Here is a 7736-nt window from a genome sequence, read left to right on the forward strand (position 1 = left end):
TTTTTTCCCTCCTCTATCCATGGGGGGTTTTGAAATAAATGGTTCTTGAGAGGGTCTCGCTACTGGGTGTCGTGGTGATGTGGCTCCCCGCTGGAGCATTTCTCAGCACCGACCCCAGGGACAGGGAGCAGAACAGAGCTAAAAGGGAACACCAGGTGAGGAAACGGCAGCACACCCCTGGGGAAAGACAGGTTAAATAGCTCTCAGTCCCACACGGGTGTACAGCTGGTTACACAGATGTGCTTCTGGGACCACAGATCTCCATCCACATCCAAGACAGGGCAGTGACCTCTGCAAAGCGAAGGAATAGGGGGGTACAAAGTCAGGGCTCAGGATTTCACGCTCTGCATGGCCCCACCACTGCTGTGCTGCTGGGGGGAGCACAGCACAGCTCCCAGCCCCCTTCCCTCTGTGCCTGGCCCTCTGGGAACAGGATCAGGCCTTCGGGAGGGGAGAAGGTGCCCTCTGACTCCGCTTGAGCCAGCGCTGTGTTCTCCTTACGGCTCCGTGGAAGGTTTCAAAGCCCAGCTCTGTCCAGCCGCGGTGGTGATGCTTAGCATCATCCCCTTAAAGCACATCGCAACAGCTCCTAATAAAATATAGATACGGGTAATGGGCACAAACTTGTGTGTGGATGGAAACTGTCCCTCTTCAGAGCAATTACGTGCTGAAGAAGAGCAGTGGGGTTTCAGGGAGCCACAAATAGCCACGCAAACAATCACATTACACAACCAGCCAGGCTCGCAGCGGGGGGATTTTAATGGGGACGAGTCAGGGCTGGTTGCTCGTTAGCAGGAGTTGAGCCGGGTGTGCTTCTGCACTCTGATCTCAGCTGGGGCTCTGATGAGCTTTCCTGGGGAAGTGGCGCAGAAGAAGGACTCATCTCTTTCGTGGAATCACAGAATATCCTGAAGAGGAAGGGACCCACGAGGATCATCAAGTCCCCCTCCTGGCTCCACACAGGACCACCCAAAAACCAAACCATGTGTCTGAGAGTGTTGTCAAAATGCTCCTTCACCTCTGGCAGGCTCGGTGCCGTGACCACGTCCCTGGGCAGCCTGTCCCAGTGCCCGACCACCTCTGGGTGCAGAACCTTTCCCTAACCCCCAGCCTGACCCTCCCCTGTCCCAGCTCCATGCCGTTCCCTCGGGTCCTGTCGCTGTCCCCAGAGAGCAGAGCTCAGCGCCTGCCCCTCCGCTCCCCTCGTGAGGGAGCTGCAGGCCGCCATGAGGCCTCCCCTCGGCCTCTTTTCCAGGCTGAACAAACCAAGGGCCCTCAGCCTCTCCTCACACATCTTCCCCTCAGCCCCTTCCCCATCTTTGTTGTGTGGAAGCTCCCTTTGCCATCTTTGTTGCCCTCCTTTGGGTGCTCCTTAATAGTTTACGTCCTTCTGACACTGCGGTGCCCCAAACCTCACACAGTGCTTGAAGTGAGGTCCTCAGCCAGCCGGACCACGTTGTAAAAAAAAAAAAAAAAATAAAGAACACACAAAACCAAGAAACATTTTGGGGGCGTTTCAGGAAAGGTTGGACGTGGTGCTTAGGGACGTGGTTCAGTGGGTGACATCGGTGGTAGGGGGATGGTTGGACCAGATGATCTTGGAGGGCTTTTCCAACCCTAACGATTCTAGGATTCTAGGATTTTACAGCCGTGACCTTTGAGGTGAATCTCACCGTTTCAGCCGCTGGCCTGACCCTCGGGGCCCAGGGCCCAGCCCCGGCCCGCCCCGGGCCCGGCTGAGGCGAGCGGGGCTCTGCTGCCACCGCGCGGCCGCTGCCGGGGCCCGGCCGCGGGGCTCCCTCCGGGAGAGGCTTCGCCCTCGGCCCGCTGGGGGTTTGCGGTGGAAATCCCGGCCTGCAGGGCTCCACAGAGGGCTCTGGGCCGGCGTCACCGCCTTCCCGTGGTTTTTGTTTTCCTTTTCTGCGCCCCCGAGGCGGCTCGGAGAGGTGCTGCGGGGCTGAGCTGGGGGGACGCCAAACGGCTCCCGGTGCTCCCACAGGGACGGGCTTGGGGCATACCGCCGCTCTGCAGGCTCAGCCACGTCAGGGGACAGACGTAGAAAAAGAAAGCAGGAAGAAATTCTGTACTAGGAGGGCGGCGAGGCGCTGAACAGGCTGCCCAGAGGAGCTGGGGGTGCACTGGGGGTGCCCTGGAGGTGCCGTGGTGAGCCCAGCAATCTTATTGAAGCTGGGTGGGCAAGGGAAAGCCCTGCCCTTGAGAGAGGAGCCCTTAGGGGTGAGCAGGGAAGTGCCCTGTGTCCCCATGTTGCTTACGGTTACCCTGCCCTCCCCTCCTTGCTCGTGCTGCCCTGCTCAGGCACCTCTGGCGCTCCCCACCCCAGCTGCAAATGGCCTCTGAGTGGCTTCACCTTGCTTACCTACATCTTTATGCACGCACAATCCTCCTCCCCTCCCTCCTCTCATCCTCTTTGCTGAGACCAAGACCTTGCAAGCCCCGTGACGGGGCTGGTCCGGGCCCAGCCTTGCTGTGGGATGCAGGGTTTGGCTTCCCCATAGTGGCAGCCGGAGCCCATCCATCTCCACGGGGTCACCCCGGCTCCCGCTAGCAGCATGCTGAGCCAAGGGCAGCAGAGCTCCTGCAGAGCTGTGGGAGGCAGGGTGACCCAGTAACATCACCCAGCTGCCGCGTCCCAAAGGCAGAGCTGGATCTAAAATGCCTGGAGGTCTGGGACGGGAGGGAAGGAGCTGCTGGAGCCCTTCCCACCTGCCCAGCCCTCTCCTCCCGGAGCAGCCCGCTCTGAACTCAGTCCTCCTTCGTCATGGGGATTGTGTTACGAGTGTCCATGACCTAGTTACAAACTACTGCAGCCCAGCAGAGAGAAGGAAAGGAGGCTAATCACTGCCAAGTGCCTGTGCTCTAGGGAGGGGATAAGAAAGGTCCCGGCTGGGTCTCCCACCCCTGCTTTAGGCTGAAGTTGCCCTGGCCAAGCAGCCTTGGGTGAAACCTTCCCCTCTCTGTCTGCACTCTTTCCTCAGAGTCCCATGTAGAGGAGCAGCAAGGAGATCTCCCAGCCCTGCAAAGGCATGTGTTGCTCAGGTGCAGGTCAGAGCCGGAGCTCAAAGCCTGCTTCCCCTGGGATCAGAGAGATCCCAAATCCTTTGACATGCAGCATCCCTTCCCTAGCTTCCTGCGACTGCAGAGGGAAGCGCTCTGCACCTTCGCCAGAGAGGAACCGACTGCACTGATGAGCCAAAAGGAACACGCCAGAGGAAATCCACATATGTGCACATTTGCAGATTAACATTTCAAGGCAGAACCAGCCCTTCTAGGGTCTATTTAGAGCCCGGGGACATGGCCACTGTCCAGAGCAGCCCTGCATTGCTATTTTGAAGGCACATCGGCTCACAATGTGAGCTGCGATGAATACCCTGCTCCAGTGGAGCGGATGGAGGCACCCCGGCTTTGCAGCACCTGCTGGAGATTTCGAACTGCTCTTGACAAGGCGAGAAGGGAGCACTGCGGGGTAAAAGCAGCAGGCAGCCAGCCTGGCAAGTGCTGGGAATACTGAGGAAGCCACAAGAGCTCCATCCTGCCGCAGAGCCTCAGCGATGCCGAGCGCTCGCACGCTGCCGATCTGTGCTGCTGCCTGGGGCAGCTGGTGGGAGGGCAGGGCATGAGTAGGAATAAAACAAGAGCCCGTGGCTGACCCTACAGTGGGGCTGAGCCCTGCTGCTGTCCGTGTCGTGCCGCTTGTGTGCAAGCCAGGAGAAAAGCACGGCCCTTTTTGGGTACACGGCTCCCTTTGGCTAAGCCAGGAGAAGCTGCAAAAATGGGGAAGTGAGCAGCATCTGGCTTGATCATAGCGGCTGAATAGTCACAGGAGTTTGGGATGACGCCACCCAGGGAAGGACCCTGATGCCACCTTCATTCCCTGTGACTGCAAAGCAGCCCCTCGAGGCCAAGAGATGACGAATGCTGCAGCTACCCCAAGCAGCTTAATCCCCGGAGCAGCGGGATGACCCGGTGCTATTTGCAGCGCAGACGAGGGGGCTGAGGAGCCCCGGAGCTGCATTCGTGTCCCTTCCCTGCCAAGCCCTGGCAGAGGGGGGCCGAGCAGAGCCCCAGCTGCCTGTCCCTGTCCCTCGCTGCCCCGAGAGGGCTGCTGACGAGCAGCCTGCTGCAGAGACAGCGGCGACGCTGGGCTCTTTGAAGGAGCTGAGAGCACTGCTAAGTGTCTAAATCTCAGCACGCTGCCGTGGTTCTCCCTTAATGCCGTTTTTGACCGTCTGCAGCTGTAGGAGCAGGGAGGGATGGACCAGGCTGACCCTCCTGCCGTGGTGGGCAGAAAGCAGCATCCCTGCCCGGCTGTTCCAGCCACAGCCCAGCCCCTGTGCTGCGCGGCTGAATCCTGGCTGGGAGTTGCTCTGAAATGCCATTTCTGAACAGCAGAAACACACTGGGGCATCTTTCTGTTTCGATTCCATGAAAAAAAATATCTAAAACGGGGAGGTGAGGGCTGAGCCCCGGGTCACTCTGCCTGTGGCTACAACACACAGCAGCTCCCGAGCTGCCCTGGCAGGGCTTGGGGGCTGCGGGGCCAGCTCCGCCTGGCAGCTCCGCGCTCCTTTCAGAGCCGCGGCTGGTTCCTGATGATAATGATGATGCCGACATTTTTTTTAAATTATTATTTCTGCTGATCTTACCAGCCATTTCCTTTCCAGGAGGTTACGCCTGGGATAATCCCCATTTTATTACACTTGTCCCGGTGGGAACAAATACTACTGGTTTCACCTATCTGGTTCCTTGTGTAGCGATTCCCAGCGAGCTCAGACTGCGGGGCAGAGGTACTCAGTCTTCGGGGGAAGATGCGTGGGGCAAAAGCCCTACCTCTGGCCCCAATCCTACAAGCAACCACATATGCAGAGCCCGCAGTGCCTGGCGTCACTGCTTTCTACTTCCCAGAGCTGAACCCAACCCTTGCAGTGCCCCCGAACACCAGAGGAGCCACACGGGTTTCACGAGGGCAGGATCAGAATCAGGCTCTGCTATAAAAGCCCTGACCACACTTGTTGCTCTGCCAGGGACAGCTCGCAGCCTGCTGGGGGGGCAGAATTTATGGCTGAACCCCAAGAGCTGGCACCACACTTATTAAACACGTGCTCAGGCACAGGCTCTGTGCGTTGTCCGAGCAAGGACACGTCCTCTGGAAGCCAGACAAGCACATCCATGCTCTGCGGGGCTGCCTTCGGACAGGTCTGGGTCAGGCCAGGTGCACTTCTCTCTCCTCCAAGTCCTCTGCTCTCCCTGCCTGCCAGCTCACCCCGAGCACTCAGCGTGGAGCAATCAGCTAAATGCTTTATCCCTCTGCAGGCACTCATGCCAGGGGAGAAGAAAAAAAAAAAACAACAACAAAAAAATCCACCAACAAACCAACACCAACAGCCTGACGGGATCCTTTTGCTGGCCTGTCACCGTAAAGCCTCTCACCTCTCCCCGTCTTTCATCGGGGTTATAAACTCCTTAGCACTTCATCACGTGCTCCATAAATAACAAATATATAAGCAGGGGCTCCGTGCGTGGCAGCAGACGAGGCGGACGAGCCCCTGCAGCCGGATTTCTCCCCTCCCGTGGCTGCGAGGTGTCTCTGCTGGCGGAGGGACATCGCCAGGTCCCCGTCCCACGGCCGGTAAGCCCGGTAAGCCCACGGTTCTGTTGTGTGCCCGTGGTGCTGACAGCCTCGGGGGCAGCTGGCAGCCTGCAGGCACTGCCGCGTGCCAGCCCCGGTGGCTCAGGGTGCGGGGAATTGTCCCGGAGGGAAGGGAGCTGGTACACCGAGCTCGGCTTGCCTGCACAGGGCTTTGGAGGAGGTGAGAGCACGGCTCTCATCGCAGCCCTGCACCGACACCATCTGCTATTAAAGTCTGGGTGTAGCGAGTCTTCTCATCCAAACCCTCCACGTTCGGGGTGGGGGAAGAGTTTCAACTCTTCTGCAAAGAACATTTGGCCAAAAAATCTGGGTGAATGAGTCCTTGCTGCTTCCAAACCATTCAAAAATTGAAGCTCCAACTCCAGGCAGATATTCCTAATATAAGAAAAAGATGCCACCAGGGGGGTGCTGCAGACTTACCTGGTTTTTGTTTGTTTGTTTTGTTTTTTACACGCAAGCACCTCTGCGGGCCATGTGGATGCTTTGGTCCCTGTAGTGCACAAACACAAATAGGGGGGAATTTTACAGAGTGCACTTTCTATGCTGCTACAGCCCCCAATGTATGGGGCTCAGCTCAGGAAGGTCTGGAAAAAGAGTTTCTGGGGCCAGGGAGAGAGGATTTTCCTCTTGTTTCTCACTTACTCTGCGGCTGGGGATCTTCACCTCTGCAGGCCGGACGCTGCCCACATGTAGGTGCCCCCCAGCAACCCCACACAGCCCCGGGCGGGGGTATGGGGCTGGGGGGGCCGGCAGCTCCTCTGCCCTCCCCTCTGATGCACGGCATGCCCTGCGCAGCTTTCTCGGTGTGCGTATTCCCCGCACGCCAGAGACCTTTGCATCTGCAGGGAGCTGAGAAGCCAAGCAAAAAGAAAAAGTTCATTTCCAGGAAAGAAACACCAACACATCAGCCCTCCAGCTATCTGATTTGGGCTGCCAGGAATAAAGCGCCGGAGGGGAAAAAAAACACGAGAGCAAGCCAAAGAGCAGCCTTTTCCCCGCATCACCGACTTCTGCTCCAGGCTGTTGCTGTTGGGGTCCCGAGAAGCTTCCAAAAATACCTGGAGAAGCCTGGTTCCCCTTTCCCGTCCATTTCTAACACAAACTGAGCTCATGCAAGAGATCTTGAACCCCCCAGCTCTGTGGGTAAATGTATCCAGAGAGACTTTCCAGCATTTGCAGGTCCTTACAGCCCCTGCTCCTGCCACGCACGGCCCTGTGTGCCGGCGGAGAGGCCAGCGGGCCGGCTCCAGCAGGCGCCCAGCACCCAGCAGCGGGGATGCAGGGCCCCCTCCTCGCCTGCTGCGGAGCTGCCGGGCTGGGCGAGCCCTGATCCAATTAGCGGGATGAGGAGATCCAGAAGAGTCGACGATAAGCCCTACAACACTACAAAAAAAAAAACCACACCTGCCTCCAGCTCAGCCGCTGCTTTTCCTCCCTCCTGCAGGCGTTTCGCAGCAGCACGAAGCTCTCCCTTCCAGCACCATTTTCAGCTTGTCGCCCCTTGGTGACCAGAACTGGCGCTGGGGATGCTGAATATTTCCCCCGCCAAAGAAAACACCTCTTCCTAACAGACCCAGTCCCTTAGATAACACAGCCCCTGCTAAACCAGCAAAATTCACTGAAACCAAACCCCAGCGAGACCCCACCTCGCCTCCTCCTGCCTAAACCAGGCACCTCCAGCACCCGGCCCTCAGCGCCTCCAAATGGAAAATTCCCAGCTTGCTCCACTCCTGCCCTGCGCACCGCTTGCGCTGGTAATGCTTTTGTTTCTGTAAATCCTATTAGCCGGGGGCAAGCCTATAATTAGCAGGGAAAGCCGGCACCTCTCGAACGCATTCAGAAATGACCTGGCTCCGCGCTGCCTTTGGTGCAAGCGGCTCGAGTATTGGTCAGCTCTGGAGCTGCTCGCGCCGCTCCTGCCCGCGGGCCACACGTGCTCGCTTTCGCTCAGGTTGTGGTCCTCCCTGGATTTATTCACCTGGTTTGACCGTGCACGAAATGCGAGGCAGGTTTAACCACGCAGGACCTGACCCAAGCGAGGGGATTTGGCTGGGGGGTGGTGGATGGG

Source organism: Anser brachyrhynchus, assembly GCF_964034855.1.
Source record: "Anser brachyrhynchus genome assembly, chromosome: 18".
In the NCBI taxonomy this organism is placed as follows: domain Eukaryota; kingdom Metazoa; phylum Chordata; class Aves; order Anseriformes; family Anatidae; genus Anser; species Anser brachyrhynchus.